Source organism: Arachis hypogaea, chromosome 7 (assembly GCF_003086295.3).
Source record: "Arachis hypogaea cultivar Tifrunner chromosome 7, arahy.Tifrunner.gnm2.J5K5, whole genome shotgun sequence".
NCBI classification, from domain to species: Eukaryota; Viridiplantae; Streptophyta; class Magnoliopsida; order Fabales; family Fabaceae; genus Arachis; species Arachis hypogaea.
This window is the reverse complement of record NC_092042.1, coordinates 66288872-66307378: the sequence shown is the minus strand read 5'-3', so window position 1 is coordinate 66307378 and position 18507 is coordinate 66288872. Positions and strand designations below refer to the sequence as shown.

At 30.5% G+C, this 18507-nt stretch overlaps 2 long non-coding RNA genes across 8 annotated transcripts; both read right to left on the bottom strand.

The window, feature by feature from the left end:
* Positions 1-7565: 7565 nt before the first annotated feature.
* Positions 7566-11504, bottom strand: LOC112703304 (uncharacterized). Its single transcript, XR_003154560.3, has 4 exons — positions 10698-11504; positions 10511-10623; positions 10287-10399; positions 7566-7797 (listed from the first exon to the last, which is right to left on the bottom strand). It is a non-coding gene; the product is annotated as an uncharacterized lncRNA (long non-coding RNA).
* Positions 11505-14721: 3217 nt separating this feature from the next.
* LOC112703303 (uncharacterized) lies at positions 14722-17894 on the bottom strand. 7 transcript variants are annotated; one of them, XR_011864080.1, is made up of 5 exons: positions 17795-17894; positions 17054-17562; positions 15974-16716; positions 15791-15859; positions 15466-15647 (listed from the first exon to the last, which is right to left on the bottom strand). It is a non-coding gene; the product is annotated as an uncharacterized lncRNA (long non-coding RNA). The 7 variants fall into 7 exon arrangements; XR_011864084.1 differs by having other exon boundaries at positions 17054-17148; positions 17405-17837; XR_011864083.1 differs by having other exon boundaries at positions 17054-17124; positions 17405-17837.
* Between the last annotated feature and the right edge of the window lie 613 nt (positions 17895-18507).

Sequence of the window (18507 nt, the reverse complement as noted above, 5' to 3'; positions counted from 1 at the left end):
GAAGAGTAGGTGACTACTGACTAGGTGGGTTCAAATTAGCGAAGGCGCGTTGCTAACATTGGATCGATGATTGTGACCGAGACCGAGATCCCTGTCTTAACGTGAATGTTTTTAACTCGAAATAGGCATTTACTCATGTGCGTATAAAATTAGATAAAACTAGTATTTTTATTTTTTTTTCCGCTAAACTACTATTACAAATTTATTTATGAAATAATAAAATTGAAGTTATATCTATAAAAAATAGACTTCGTACGATAAAATTATTCAAATTTTTAAAAATTATTTAAAAATTTTAAATTACCTTTCTTTTACTGTTATTACTATCATTCTCTCTCTAAATTATTCTTCTTTTTAAAAAAATTATTACCTAATAAACAAAAAAAATAATATGCTCAAATAATAATAATAAACCAATCAAAAACAAAAACCAGCATCTACCATAAATTTACAACATATTGCTATTATATTAGATTTACAAGCATCTATTCATAGTAAATTAACAAAAAGGTCATAGATTAAGAGGAGAAGATGAACCTAAGTAGAAAGTTCGTATTTGGAGAAGGAGACAAAACCATTGTGATTTTTGTGGTGGAAGTCTATCTCCCTCTAGGAGCGATAAAGAACCTTTTTGCTGGACTGGAGAACATTTCACTGAGTTAACTCGTGCTCATTAACAAATCCATAAAAAAAAATACAAGTTATAGATCTTACGAGCTTAACGCTTAAATGATAAGGGTAGAATTCTTAAAATTATTGAGTGATATTTAAATGCATATTGTTTCTCATTATATGAATATCATGACATCAAGCTTTGCACCAGTTGTTAAATGTCGGGCTAGATTCGTTATAATTTTGTCCATCTTGATATGTATGTTTAATAGGTACAATGAAAGTCATATCTAGGTCTAATTTCAGGTAATGTCAAGTTGCTAGTAGTCAACCGACACTTACGCAAAATGAATTCATGGTCTGTTTAAGACAAACATGCATCATATTATTTATCGCATATTCTCTATGATTGTGTTCTATGTTTATTCTCTATTATTGTGCTATGTGACTTGTCTATACTTTCTTGTTATTACTGCTTGCTTGTTCTAGTAGACTATAACTTTAGATATAAACAAACTGAGACTATAACCCTAAGGTCAAACTAGTATATCTGTCACTCTCCTAATATAGAAATTTATCCTAGGTCTAATATACAATCTGTTTTCCTCCATTGGTACCCTGCTGAAAAATCGGTAGATTTTTACTCCCTTTGTTTAACTGTTCTTACAGATACAATCGATACTGAAGTACGTTGTCTTGCTGGAGTTATTCCCTTGCGGAGACCATGTAGTGAAGATACAATCATCTAAGGCGAGACTCGTAATCGTGTCAGATGAAGACTTTAACTGATCCTGTCTTTTTCGTTTCTTACTATTTTCTTTGGACTTTAATTCACCGTATCAGTTTTCTCTTGCTGAGCCACACTCAGATGTTCCTCAACATCTACCTTCGCCTTAGTTGGAATTTTCACCGGAGCCTTATTTAGAGTGATAAAAAAAAAGGAATCAAAGACACCACGAAAATGAAAAGATTAAGATAAAATGATATTTGGATAGTGTTTTTCTATTAGAATGATAAAAAAAGGAACAAAAAACACCATGAAAACAAAAAGATTAAATTAAAAGAATAATTGGATACTGATTTTTTACTAGACATCTAAGAAACCTATTCTTAGCGACTTAAGTTACTAATGAATTTTTTCTATTAGACTTTCAAAAAGTTTTGTCTTTGACAACTTCAATCAAAAAGACAAAATTATAATAATTAATACTAAAAGTTACTTTAGACTGAATTTTGGATGTGGAAAGGCTGTGTGTCTGGTTCTTATCATTTTCCTTGGGGTGGAGATGCTGGCTATGTGATGCCAATGCCAAGTCCTCTTGTGAATGGTGATTGGGTTGTTTACATGCACCTTGTGAAGGAACAATTAGACACCATTGAGTCTGAGGCTTCTCATTTTCTTTATGCCTTTAACTTGGGAGTACCTTAACCAATTATAAATACAATTGGGAGAAGAACAAGGGTTCTATCAGTGCGTTGGTTAAGATTATTGAAAAAATTATCAAAAAGTATCTATCAAATTTATAAACATTGACAAAAATACTCATAAATTAAAAAAATTAACATTATATTTATAGAAGAGGAGTTTTGTACGACAAAAGTATTCAAATTTTAACAAAAAAGTCAACAAAAAAATTAAGATTTAGATATTTTTGTCCTACGAAATCTATTTTCTATAAGTATAACGTTAATTTTCTTAATTTATAAGTATTTTTTATCAACGTTCATAAATTTTGTGGTACTTTTAATAGTTTTTCCAAAATTATTTCAATATGTTTCTTTTTTTATTGCATAATCCTTAAACTTCTTTGAGATGAGATCATTAATCAAAATTCAAAACCAAATATACTTGTGTTCATGTATACATATATATTTACATTTACTATATAAAGAACGAGCATAATTTGCTTATTAATTTCTACTTAGATATGTTATTTTAGAGGTTTTTTTAGATAAACTAAATAAATATTTTATTTATCGTTATGCGTAATTTGTAAAGTATTTATCATTTTAAATAGTCATTCACATTTTAGACACTGTAAAACCGTTTTCATCTTAAGTATGTATAATTAATTGTGATATCGGCACTTATTTTTATAAGGAGTTAATGGAATATTTGTATAATATGTACAATAAAGGTTTAGAAATATAACTATTAGTGTTATTTTTTTTTATCCGTGTAAGTTTTTAGGATGAGTGGCATCATAACATAGTATTAAAGTGGTAGTCCATTATAACCAATTTGAATTGGTCGAGTGGTCAGCTCACATGTCCGCTTAAACAAGTGTTGGGAGTTTGAACCCCGCCTTGTGCATGTAGTAATCTATTGGCTAGTGGCTTCTATTGATTCTCTAACAAAACTTTTTTTTTCAAAATAATTATATTTTTTTATTCATATAATTTTTTAAATTCAAATCTTATTTATAAATCTTAAAATTAAGGACTTTAACTTTTGAATAATGCTACACATCCAAATTTTTTCGTTAATTAAATATAACTAAATTAGTCTAACATAATAACAATTAATTATGACTAACATTATTCTAAATTTTATTGTTTAATTTAGTTAGACTTAATTTATAAAAAGATTTAAATCTGTACCATTACTTTTAACTTTTTAGTTAGTTAATCCCAACTGAATGACTTAGGCCATTAAGTAAGTGGATAAACAATATTCTGAATCTTATAACTCAAACTTATAACAACATACAAAAATTAATTGAATTGATTCTACTGTTAGATGAAAGAAAAAACGCCATGAATTATTTGTTATGAGAAGAGAGGAAAAGAGAGTGATAGTAAATCTATCTAATCATTGAAAAATAAGAAATTAAAGTTAGTTGCATAACTACATTTAGAAAAATAGCCTCATTATTGGCTAATAAATGTTGGTCACCTAACAATACTGAAAGAAATTTGGATGAAATATAGTTTTTCCCTTAAAGTTTAATTTTAGAAATATTTAAAACATCCCAACTTTTAATTATTTGACTTAATTTTATCTTCAATATCTAAAATAAGTAATCATAATTAAGCCACATCCAATAAATTTTTTTTCTAATTAATAAGCACCACTAAATATATATTATGGAAATTAAAATAAATGAAGATAGTTTAAAAGAAATTATACAAACCAGACAACTCTTTCTAGTTCACAATATCGATTATTTTAAAGAAGTTATCTTGATTTAATGTAATATTTATTAAATATTTTGTTTTTTACTCACTACACAATATTAAACACAATTAATAATATAGATAGTTACATTTTAAATTAGTTATATTAAATAAGGATATTTTCATGAACAACTTTATAATAAATTTCTGTGGTTCCTTTATTAGCAAGGTAGGTACAATCCAAATTAAATAAATACAATTAATGTATACCATCTAATAATTTGATATGCATTTAAAACATTTATCGAATTTAGATATAAAGAAGATGGAGAGGATAAAAAGTATGCAGGTACAATAATTTAGTGAAGAGTAAACTATTAAAATAATTTTAAAAAATTTATATCACTGATAAAAATAATTTTAAAAGATGTTAATAATAAATAAGTTTTTGAAAAATTTAAAAATATGATAAAAAATTAGATATTAAATATTTATTTTAAAAATTTTTAAATTTTTTTTATTTTTAAAATTTGATCATTTTATGTTAAGTCAATTTTTTAAAAAAATTTATATTTTGAATGACCAAATTATTTTGAAAAATAAAAAAAATTTAGAGATCAAATTTTGTAACGATCCAATTTTTAATACGTCATGATCGTACCAAAAGTAAGGCGTTACTGACCTGTTTTCTTTATTAACTATTTAATATTGAGCCTTTACATTGATATCGCATTTTAGTTTTAAGAAAATTTTAGAAAATTTTGTTTTTATTTATCAAAATCGTATATCAAATATCACCAAGTAATAATAATCACATAATTATTAATAATAATAAATACTATACAAGTAAATCTAATATAAAACTCGAATACAATGCTTATCCCTCTAGATAAAATAAAATCTAAAATGCAAATAATTAACTTTACTCAATAAAACTATTTTTATCGAATCCCTGAAAATGCATTTAGATAATTAAATACTTTTCTTTAAATTTATAAATTCAAAACAGATTTTAATTACAAAATTAGTTATATTAACCATCTCTCAGCCATTTATTATTTTTCAACCACGACATTTTACCTCAATACATCCGTAAACTAATAGCACAAGTAAAAGATCCAAACCAACACACAAACAAGTCAAACAAAACAATCACGGAGAAATAATACAAGCAAACACAAGCAAATACAAATATGCAAACAACATGATGCATGTCTATCCCTAACGCAGGTAATGAGCTCATTTGTCGGTTTCGACCCGCACCCGACGCAATCTGACTCGCAAGTCAGATAAGGCATTCCAGCAGCATAACCTCTACAAGTTTTCACTTCTTGCAGGTGCTGATTCTCCTGCTGAAGTATGCCGAACATGACATCTGCAAAGTACTTACAGGCGCTGATTCTCCAGCTGAAGCATGTGCCACTTTCTCCTAGAAGTCATTCCATACACATGAGCGTCTCTGATAAACCCCATTTTTAGGGTTTATCTTGTGCTTAATTTAGTAGATTTTACCCATTTTTCTCACACTTATTCATAGAAATTGCATGTTTTACATTTTTCCTTCCAAATTTGTACTATGATTGAAAACATGCTTCTTTGGCCCTAATTTTACTAATTTTAATCCTCTCTTATTACCATTCGATGCCTTGATATGTGTATTAAGTTATTTCAGGGTTTATAGGGCAGGAATGGCTTAGAGGATGGAAAGGAAGCATGCAAAAGTGGAAGGAATACAAGAAATTGAAGGAATCGCAAAGCTGTCAAGCCTGACCTCTTCATATTAAATCAATCGTAACTTGAGCTATAGAGGTCCGAATGAGGCGGTTCCAGTTGCGTTGGAAAGCTAACACTTGGGGCTTCGAAATGATATGCAATTTGCCATAGTTGCCTTGCTGTTAGGCGACACGTATCCATGGATGACGCATACGCATGGATAGTGCAGCAGACAAGTGACGCATACGCGTGGGCGACGCGTACGCGTGACGGAGCCACGTGCTGTACGTATCAGAAATCGCCCACAACGATTTCTGGGCTGTTTTTGGCCCAGTTCCAAGCCCAAAAACATAGATTAGATACTGTAGAGTGGGGGAATCAATCATTCACTTCTCATTCACATGATTTTAGGTTTAAATGTAGTTTTCTAGAGAGAGAGGAGACTCTCTAGGTTTTAGGTCTTAGTTTTATTCCTTTTTAATTTCAGAATTCTATCTTGTTTTAATTTAGTTTCTCTTCTACTTTTAATTGTTCTAGTATTCTAGTTTATTTATTTTCCTTGTTGATTACTTCATATTGCCATTTTGGTTTATGAATTCTCATGTTAGATTCGATTTCCCTTTTAATGCAATTTGAGGTATTTCATGTTTATTGCTTCTTCTATTATTTGTTATCATTGATTTTGCAATTGTTAGTTTTAGGTTTTATATTCTCTTATTACTTTTCTATGCTTTTATTTTATGCCTTCCAAGTATTTGATAAAATGATTGGAAGGATGTTAGAGTAGATTTTTCTCTTCTTGACTTTGGTTGAGTAATTAGTGACTCTTTAGTTATCTAATGGACATTTGTCATCCCAATTGATGAGGATAATAAGGATGGGACTGCTAGTTCTCATACCTTGCCAAGAGCTTTATTAGTTACTAGTTTAATTCTTGCAATTTATATTTCTTGTTTCTTATCTTTAAAATCCCAAAAGATACAATCTCATAACCAATTATAAGTACACTTCCCTGTAATTCCTTGAGAGATGACTCGAGATTTGAATACTTCAGTTTATTTTTATAGGGTTTTGTTACTTGTGACAACCAAATGTTTGTATGAAAGGATTCTTGTTGGTTTAGAAGCTATACTTTCAATGAGAACTTATTGTGAAATTCTATACCATCATAAATTCGATCATCAATCTCCGCACAATCATTTACATATAAAGCCCACGGCTTAACATTTTCACATCGGCACCATAATCATTTATTTGTCGTCACCCTTTCGTGACCTTTTAATCATTTCATATTCACATGTGCCGTGTTCTCTTTTCCCTTTCTTTCTTCTTAACAAACCCAATTCATTTCATAACTTAAAACAAAATCTCTCCTCAAAAGATTGGATTTAAAATATTATACTTTTCTTTCTAAATCAAATTCAAAATAGAATAAATCTTTTCTTAACTAAATAAATCTCAAATAATTTAAATTTTCAAAACCAAATCTTTCAAAATAGTATTTCAAACAAAGTCTTTCAAATTTTATAAAAATTTTGGCAGCACTTCGTCTAAAATTCGGACTATGCCACCCTTTCAGGGTCCCTACCAAATCATTTTCAATTCTCAAAAAAATCATTGATAAATCCAACAAACCATATCTATTATCAAAACATTTATAAATCTGAAAGCTAATAATATCAAATTATTTTCAAGTCTCCATTTGTCAATAAATCAACCAACGCTTTCTCAAACTCTTTCCAACAGTTTTAAATCCAAGTCATTCCTTACTTTAGAAATATAAATCAAACTTTTCAATATAAAAGCATTTTCTCGATATATATAAATATGTAAACCTATTATTTTTTCAACATAAAAACATTTCTCAAAATAAGCTTATAAGTCGAATTTTCAAATCAAAATCACCTTTTTTATATCTTTATAAAAACTTAGACAGGACCTCCCTTAACATTCGAATTTACCATCCTTACGGGCTCCTTCTGTAACACCCTAATTACCAAAGCTCACGCTTCCAGCTGCGCGACTCTAATAGCTCGGACATTACGACACTTATACTATTTAGTACTGAAATATGAGCCTGTTTAAAACTTTAAACCGCAAAATCGCTCCCAAAAATACTTTCCTTTGACAAAGTACATCCATAAATACCATACAACTTACAAAACTCATCAACAGTACATCCATATATATACATATATCTATAAATAATATTACAAACATTAACCAATACAATCCCTATCCCTCTTACAAAATATATCAAGATAAAGGTGAGGATATAATAAATAATAAGCTAAAGCAATACAGAGCATTTCAACAACAACTAAATAAACTCTTCGTAACTTCTGTGCCCATATCCTGAAAGGGGAAAAATGTAGGGGGGTGAGAACATCATCCTTGAAAGAGTTCTCAGTAGAGGATTTTTGGGAATTACTGTAATAGGATACGTGAAGATAACCGCACCGGTGAATAATAACCATCTTATGCCTCTTTTCAAAAACAACGGTTTTCAATAAAAGTAAAGTTTGAAATCTTTTCTGAAAGATGAACCATTCAATACTCAACAATTCAAAAACCTTTCAAAACGGTTTATCTATGCTGAAACAAAATAGCTTTTCATATTTATTCCAAACCAGAAACACAAAACCAAAATTAACGATCGGTTCATCTCATTCCAACCATGGCCCTAGGTCCAAACAATCCAACCATCAACCAATCACCACAGTCCAACAGAGTCCCAGTAGCAAACACAAATAGGAAGATGCAAGCACAAACAAACAGTTATTGCAAGTAGGACAATTAGCAAATAATCACATAGGCAAACCAAGTATAATATGCACACCCAAACAATGTCACATAGATGCATATGATGCATGCCTATCCCTAGTGGCTGATGATATCATCTGTCGGTTATAGAGCCAACCCGACAAGTCCTGGTAGCTAACCATTGGACTGTCCCTCTGTCGCGCATCCCCAACTCGAGTTATACTCATCATAAACTTGATCATAATCATGATCCATATCCATCACCTTCACTGGTGAATATTTACGGGGGCGAGCTCATCCGGGACTTTCACAGTGCCTGACCACACTTACGATATAGGGTCAAAAGAGCTTCGAGTCTCAACCTGGAGCACGAGGTGGCTAGCCACTGCTTTCTCCCAGGGAAACTCTTATCTCCAATAGTGGAAGTGCAACATTCACATTTATCAATGATTCAGCATATACATGCATTCAATCTCATCCATGGATCAACATCCATCTCAGCCATCCGGCTCATGGTTCAATCCAGAACCAGCCAATATTCATATCATACATAGCCATTCCGGCTCACAACAAAACAGCACTTCCACATTCAACATCATCATTTCATAAAATCGGCATTTAAGCCATAAATCACTTTTTCTCAAATCGTTTCACTTTGAAATCGAGTTTCAACTCTTTTCAGCCTTGCCTTCAGAAATCTCGTTTCTCAAATCATCTCAGGCTCATAAGCCAAATTTACTCAAGGTGAGTTCCCTTTTTAAAACAAAGCCACCCTCGGCATTCTCTTTCCAAAACTTCCGAAACCATGGCAAGTTAAGAATTTATCTCAAAGAATTCAAAATCACCCATCCAACAATGGGATTTTATAACAAAAGTTTCCCAACAGAGTTCCAAGTCTTTAGGGGAGAATAACATAACTCATTTCGCCAAATTCATTTAAAATCATTAAAACCTTGACTTTTCGATTTGAGTAATAAAATAGGATCTAAGCCAAACCGAGTCATGAAATCAATCACTCCTTTCAAAGCCATTTCCTTTACTTAACAAAACTGGCTTCACTTCCACGACTAAATCTGAAGCGTTTCAAACTACCAAGAGAATCATTTTTATTGTGTTTAACTAGAGTTCAAAAGATACTCTGAAGCTTATTTAAAACGTCAGAATAATAAGGTTCATCAATCGAAATCCAAATCCTTTTCAAAACCACGAAAACTCTTCCAAGGGACAATCTTTATGTTTAATAGAGAAAACATAAACCCGTTTTACCCTTTTAAAACAGCCTCAAAGCAAAATTCTATTTCGAATGAATCGTACCCAAAAACATACTATTCTTCTTGGAAAATAAGGAGGAATCATGATTCTCTTTTCAATAATTCTTTCAAAGTGTAGCTTCATCGCTTTCATAATTGTTCTAAGTAAAGATAATAATGAAGCCCTAAATTCTCAATCCTCCAGGTAATTAGGAAAGGTATTAAACTCAAAATTTCCCAAATAACATTTTAAATAAAGACTCGAATTTTATAGAAATGTCGGCAGCATCTCTCCTAAAACTTGGACTTTGCCACCCGATTCGAGTCCCAACTAAACCGTTCCTCAATCCCTTTCAACAGTCCAGAATCCAAAAATCAATTCAAAATCAAGCTAAATCCAACAGTCGCCTCATTGGCATAACTCAAGGAAACCGTTTCAAAATCAAATCAATATCAACCGATTTAACTCATTTCCAAAGCTTTAAAGAAACGACTCAGTAACAAATCGTTTATCCAAAACCAAGTTAATTTAAGTAAACTAAGCTGAATTCAAAAGTACATTCGATTTTTCACATCATCAAAATAATTAACTCAATTCAAATCAATCCTCAATGGATTAAACTCAGATTTCAAATCTTTAAATAATCAACTTCAAAACATTACATTTTACAAAGCCGTACAACAATTCAGCCAAACCAACATCCATAATCATTCGAGTCGATCAAATAATACATAAGGCAATTACAATCACCAAATACACAATATCTCACATCAGTATCCATATGTAATAATTCTAATACATAAAACATAATTTTTGGAAAGCGCCCCTACCTTAAAATGCAAACCTATAACCCAAACGTCTCACGGAGTCCTTTTCGCCTCAACCCGAAGTGAGGGCAACCAACAACTCGGCTCCACTTGCTTTCTCAACAATCTCAACGACTCTAATCGCAACATACAACAACCGAAACTCAATCTTATAGCAATTAACGCCACAAACCTCCGCGTGAGATAACAGAACAATACTGAAAGGCCTTTCAAATCGAAACGCTTACCGAACCGAAGAAGGAACGGCTGAACCGAAACAGCGACGGTCTTCGAACCGGTTTGGCGGTAGCCCCGGGAGCCATGCCAGGCGGCAATGGTGATCAGACTCCGGCGGCGGCGACTGAAATCAATATGCAATGATTGTAACGTTTCCAAAAACTCAGGAGAAACGAAACTCAATTCTTAAAACCTTACCAGCAGGATTCTCCGGCGACTAAGCTGCATTCTCCAGCGGTAGAGACGGCAGAGCAGCTCAAAACGGCCAGCAGTAGTGGCGGCAATAACCCAGCACCAACATCCACCCTGTCACCACTTCTCTCTCCGGTCAGGTCCAATGGCCCTAAATAAGCCGCAGCAACTATGAAACGACAGCAAAAGGATCAGCCCCAACCCGCGATGATGGTTCTCCGGTGCGACACCAACCACGACAGAAACGGCGGCCTGAATCCTTTTCCGGCGGCGATGAGACCCCCGACAGCACGGCGCGGTTCACTCTGTCCCAAAGCACAGTGGCGACCGGACCTTCAGCTCGCGTCTTCCTCTCTCTCCCAGCGTCGTTCAGTCTCACCCTTTCTCCTCGACGCGACGCGGCGGCGAGGTGTGAAGCAACACCCTTTCCTCCTCTTCGCGGCGGCTCAATCTGTGACAACAGCAGCGCCGTTGGAGGATATGGAAGCAGCGGCGGCCGAACAAGAACGCGATGAGGCTAAGGACGAATGGCGGTGACGAGCGCTGGACGCGATTCGGGCACGGCGGCGAGGTGACTGGCGACCGTAGCGCGGCTCGTCCCTCCCCTGTTCGCAGCTCTGCTCTATCTCCCCCTTTCTGTTTCTGATTCGTTTCTTTCATGGAAAATGGAAAGAAATCGTGGGGTGCTGCTGTTGCTGGATGAGGGAAACATTGTGGGTGTGCTGAGGGAAACATTGCTGCTGCTGCGCATCAAATTGAAGGAAGGGGGAGCCGTCTGCTTAGTGTGGGGGAAAAGGGAAAACCGGGTCGGGTACGGGTTACTGGGGTTAGGGTTTTATTTTTGAAAATTAGGATTAGGGGCATTTTAGTAATTTCACTTTAAAATAGGGTTAATATAGTAATTAGAAATAAATTCTAGTCCAACAATAATAATGTATATAAATACTATTGGCTCATCAATTTTACAAATTATTTTCAATAAAATGTCCAAATCTAAAAATTAGAAATAATATAATCAATTTCTCTATTTTCCAAAATAGCAGTACTAATATTTAAAATATTAGTTACTTAGTCCAAAATATATAAAATTCTTATTATTTCACAACTGCTAAATTTATAATTTAAATATAGAAAATAATCGAATAATTATAAAATCGGATAATAATCATAACTCATTCCAAATCCAATAAATCAAAACTTGCCTTAATTACCTTTAATAAAATAATTTCTAAAATTAAGGCTATAAATAACCATATGATTTGAGACTTGATCATAATAAGACTTTTCAAAGATTTTGGGCCTTACACCTTCTTTCTCTCAACAATTCCCAGATTATTGCAACAGTACTTACTATTATCAAACAAATCTCAAATCATCAATCAAACTAAGAAATTAACTTGACTAGAAATTTCAGCAACATTCACAGCCTCAATCCAAACTCAATTCATATCTCAGTTTAACAAACAACACAAATTAAACACCATTAGTAATCATAATTCAACAAATTCACATCAATTAGTAATACTAGACTCTCATAAATTATTTGTAATTATTCAATAAACTGTTTAGGCATTCTTAAATTAAAACATTTAACTTTAAAAACAAACCCCCTACTCCCGTAAGAAATCAAAATCAATGAAAGTTTCGGAAAAGTTTTTTGACCGAACTGCTGAAGAGGAAAGTGTCAGAAATCGTGTGTGCCTCCTAGAACTCTAATTGGCCGAATTCGAGAAGAAAGAGATTTACGTCACCGTCAACTTCTACTGAACAAAAATAACACTAACACGTAAAAAAAGAAAATATAAACATTTTTATTGAATTAAATTTTTTATTGGAGTTACGAATTTAAAAGATCGTAATTCGTTGGAAACTCTTGATTTCCATGGAAGCTCACATTCTCTCTCTCTCAACCTTTCTTTCTTCTTTTTTCTAAGTTCAATTCGGTGGTAAAAGCAAAGAAATAAAAGTGATAAGGCTGATAGGAATGACGGGATAATTTGTGGTGGCTAATGCTTCATTAGGTGTCATTGATTAATAGTTAAAAGTGGCATGTGTAACAATTATATATATGTATATGGATTTGGATTTTTAAAGTTTGAAATTTATTTTAGAGAGTAAAATTATATATATATATATATAGAGGTGAATTTTATTTAATTTTTTTTAAAATAACATGTAAGTTATTCTTTATGATGTGTCATATTTTAATTGGTCATCATCTTAATCATAATTGGATTATTTTGTAATTTATTATTTGAGATGGGTAATGATATAATTTTTTAAAATATCAAAACTCCATTCCCATTGATTGAAGCCTATTTTCACTCCTCCATTCTTTCTTCATCACGTGAGCTTTGGTCCTTTTAACCATCGCCGATCGTCATCTACTACCCCTCTCACGCAATTTCTCTTTCTTCAGTGCATTATTGTCTTGACGACGTCGCTAAACTTCCGTCGTAACTTTGCCGTCCTCTCACTCGATCCCTTTTTTTGTTGTGAATCACTCCTTACCCACATAATTAATGATTAGTTTGGTTATTAATTTTTTTATTAAAAAATATATCTTTATTTAATTACATGATAGAACATATATTCATATGTAAAATATAATATAATAAAATAAATTTACTCAAAGTACTTAAAAGTATAATTAAAATTAGAAATATACAAATATAATAATAAAATTTGTACTCTAAATAAATAAACATATCTTTTATCATACATAAATTATTTAAAATATTAAAATTAATAACACAAATTTAAAATGATAAAATCCAACTTTCTTACAAGTATTTTTTATAATATTTTTATTCTTTTAATTTTTAATTTATTAGATTTTTATTATTTAATTAATTATTAAACAAATTATTTGTATGAGAAATTATTTTTTGTATTATCTTAAAGAAGAGATTAATATAACAGTTTAAAAAATAATGTAAAAATAATATTTTAAATAAAAATTAGTTAATATTAAAATTTTTAAATACAAAAGTAAATTGTATAGATATTTAAGATATAAATATGAAATACATGTCTAAAATAAATAAAACAGACAAAAATAATTCTTTATTTTTCATGAGTACTCTCATTTTATCTGTTTATTTATTTTAAGCATGTATTTCATATTTATCTCTTAAATATTTATATTATTATTTTTGTATTTAAAAATTTTAATTAAATATTTTTTATTTAAAATATCATTTTTAGGTTTTTTTTAAACTGTTATATTGGTCTCTTCTTTAAGATAATACAAAAAATATTTTTTTATAAAAATAATTTATTTAATCATTAATTAAATAATAAATAAAATACTAATAAATTAAAAATTAAAAGAATAAAAATACTATAAAAAATACGATAAAAAAAATTAGATTTGATAATTTTAAATTTGTATTATTAATTTTAATAATATATTTATTTTTTAAATAATTTATGTATAATAAAAAATATGTTTACTTGTTTAGAGTACAAATTTATTATTATATTTATATGTTTATGATTTTAATTATATTTTTAAGTATTTTAAATAGATTTATTTTATTATATTATATTTTACATATGAATATATATTTCATCATATAATTAAATAAAAATATAACTTTTTAATGAAAAAATTTAATAAGTAAACTAACTATTAATTATATTGGTAAGAAGTGATCCATGGCAGAAAGAGAGTTCGAGTGAGGACAGGAGATAGCGATGACGGTGCTGGCTATACGGAGAAGAACGGAGAAGTTACAGTCCATGGAAATTTAACGACGTCGGGATAATGCATTGAAGAAAGAGATTGCGTGAGAGGACAGTAGATCGCAACAATGTCGGTGTTGTTTCTTGTCACCACCACGATGGCGATGTTTGGAAGGACCGAAGTTATATGATAAAGAAAAAATAGAGGAGTGAAAATGTGCTTCAATCAACGGGAGTGAAGTTTTAATATTTAAGAAATTGTACCATTACCCATCTCAAATAATAAATTATAAAATAACCCAACTATGGTTAAGATAATGACCAATTAAAGTGTAACACATAATAAAGAATAACTTACATGTTATTGAAGTTTTAATATTTTAAGAAATTGTACCATTACCCATCTCAAATAATAAATTCTAAAATAACCCAACTATAATTAAGATAACGACCAATTAAAGTGTAATCTATTTATTTTATTATATAAAAATTGGATGTCTGCACTTAATGATGAAGTTGACATAGCATGCTTCGGATCTCAAATTTTCAGAAGTTGAACATGATATAATCCTTGTCAGGCTTTCAGCTGCCACAAAAAGCTGTGAAACATAAAGGAGGAGAAGGAGACTATTATCCCTAAGATATAGATGAACACGAATAAACAAAATAATAACAAAGTACCCGTAGCACATCTAAATACCCTCCACCCCTCCTCAAGTGGCTATACTTCAGGTGGCAGATCAAAAAGAAAGAAGAAGTAGCAAAACTAATGCACTTATTCACCAAGATATTTAAGGATTGTAAAAAAAAAAATTCAAGTAGCTTTTATAGATATCTCACCAAAAAAATTAAAAAATAAAATTAGTAAACCAAGTGTCATGTTTACAAATTAAATTTCAATTCTTGTTTATAAAGTAATAACTTTTATCCTTACTAAGTATAACCTAAAGAATCAAGCAAAAAGAACGATGATGCTACCGTCACTAAAGTATTTTTACAACATCACTTACACGACTATAGTATGTCAAGGAATCGAATATGTTTTTTCGTTAAAATTCCATCACATTTTCCAACCACAGATCACCGCTTATCAACAATCAGCTTATATTTTTCCATTTAAATTTTGTCTAGTTTACATTTTTACTTTTAGAATCACATACCATAACATATCAAGTGATTTCACATATAGAAAAGAAATATTGAAAAAAGAAATTAATTGTCTCAATTTGTCTCCTGAAGGATAAGAGTCAGGTTTTCATCTTCAACAACCTTGAAAAAATAATAGAAAACGTTACTACTTACTACCAACTTGAACAAAACCTCAGCATTGAACATTAAATTAAAATTAACAGATAAAATGAAACAAATAAGCTTAAATAAGTGAAAATCTGATTTTAGGGAAAAATAAAAACCTTAAACACTGTCCATCTCTTTCTCAACTTTGGCCTGCATTTCGTCGAAGGCCCTAGCTTTCTTTTTCTCTGCTTCGGTGGGAAGATGGGTTAGTAAAGATAGGTAACAGAGTATTTGATAGATGTAAACAATTATATAAGCTTTTAAAAGAAAAATAGTAAAAATAATTCACAAAAACTCACCTGAATGTATCTTCTTTGAGATTGAGGCATGATGAACACGGTTCAAAAAAGAGAAGGTAGATATGATGAAGAAGTGCCAACTGTGTAAGATTAAGGCTAGTACTTTTTGCAAGTCAGACCAGGCTATAACCATTTTATATTTTCCAAAAGCCAAACAATAGAATTCAAGAAAAACATATTAAGCTAATAAATTGAAATAAGAAAAAACTAACAGTACTCATGAACTGCATTCCTCAGTGATACCTACTAAACTCAATGTTGGGTATAAGTAGATCATATTTAATTTATATTCCAACATGCTAGCATATGTAAGATGAATCTGATCAGAATATTATTTCTGTATAGCCTTAGCAATTTTTTTATAGTTTTTCTCGTCCTGCTTTTTCTTTCTTTCTATATGTCAGTGAACATTCCATAAGGAAAAAAATTGCCTATTATATACTTACAACTAAAGCTGAATGAACTCAGCGGATTGAACATTCCTAAAAAAAGAAAGTAATAAATAAGCCTATTGAACAATAAAAAATATGCCATTGCCTATTTTTTATTATTGGATACTTTCTTTCTTCAATGTCAATGGCATATTTTTCATTGTTGGATTATATGCAAATTTTTTAATACACACTAAATGATTGGCTTTTGTTTATCTCCTAAAAAGAAAAAGTAATAAATAAAAAGAATAAAAACACGAAATCAGAGAACAACATTACCTTATCTTTGAGCATGTGAATTGTTAATAGAACCTGTGCTACAGCAATAACAGAGAGAATAATCTAAGTTAGACATAGGCATAGTCATCAAAATCAGATTAACAAAGTTTTGAGTTAGTAATTCTAAAATCAACAATAACTAATTAAAACAAAATTAAGGCACCAAATTGTACATATGAAAAGGAATATATAGTATAACTAATCCAAGTTTGCAAAACTACTATATAGATATAGCAGTCCAGTTCTAAAAACTTTAAAAATAAAAAATTTGATGAAACAGCAAACAGGCCTTGAATCTCTTTTTCATTTCCTGAGCAAAACATTGGCATAAGTAGAAGACGAAATTTTTTTAATATAAGGAAAACCTGACCTGCTGAAATACTTGAAGAGTAAAGCTTCCAATTGTACAAAATACTTGAAGAGTAAAGCTTGGAAATGATTCTACAATGGCACCAAAAGCCCTAACTAAAGCAATGTACTTTATTAAAAAATAATCTATAACATATAAATGAATCAAAGCCTCACACACAACATTATATTTGGAGTACTCATATGCACAAATGACATTGCATCTATTCGTAAAAATAATCATGAAAAAAGAAAAAAAAACTCAAAAAAAAAAGAAGAAAAGACTTGAAACTGAACAAATGGATTCATTCACTTTTTTTTTCCATAAGAATAAGCCCTAAATCATTGCATCACACATTTATTATTCACTTACCAGCAGAAGTTTTCTCCAAAACTTACAATTCATAGTCTTCATTTTGCACTTGATCTTGTTCTCATCCTCCACTGGCTTCTCCTTCCTCTTATCTTTTCTGAACCAACACTCTCCATACCCCGAAGATCAAAGCTTCCAATTGCACGAAATACTCGAAGCTAGAGACAAAGAACCACAGAAATCTCCCAAAATGAAAAAAAAAAACAAAAAACCACAAATAGTGTTGCAATTTATTCCCTCAGCCAGAGAGTAGTAAAGATGGAGCGAGAATGAATCTGAATAACTAAATCTAATATATGATTTGATTAATCAGGAATGAACGCATTGAACAGGAGGTGATCAAATCAAATATTCACATTGAAGAGTTAAAATGGATCTTTGAGATGGGACCTGATAGGTGTTGTGGAACTTGTAGAATACATTTCTGTCTCTTCTTCCCTTCTCTCTCGATCTGGTGTTTTTAACTTTTTTAATTTTGTTTTGCTCTGACACGTGTCGCTTAATGAAAGCAAACACTTGTCAATCAAACAACCAACTACTACTCTCCTATTATATATTAATAGATAGATTTTAATAAAAAATTTTATATAATTTTATGTATTATCCGTGTAAGACACGAAAACATACACTAGTAAAATAGTAAAAATCAAGATTTTGTGTAAAATTAAAAAAATAAATTAAATATCTACCATATAAAATCATAACATATTTTGAATCGTAAAATTATTTATTTTAATATTATTTTAGAAATTAATTATTATAAATATGTTATGAAAACCGAAGAGGTTGTTGGTGTTAGTTTCATAATGTATATTTAGTTTTGATGATAAAAATTAATAAATAAAATTTAAAATTTGCATTAAATCATTTCTAGCCGTTTGCTCAATTTTTGAAATAATAGAAAAGGTTTTTATAATTAATTATACATATTAGAAATGAATTAAAAATGATAAAGATTTAGCATGAGTCTCGGAATTAAAATTGCAGTAATCCAATTTTTCCCAAAAAAGTAAACTATGGAAGCCTATAATATATTGTTCGAAAAAAAAATTGAAATTTGAGAACTAACATGATTATATTAAAATAGTTGATGATATTGTTAG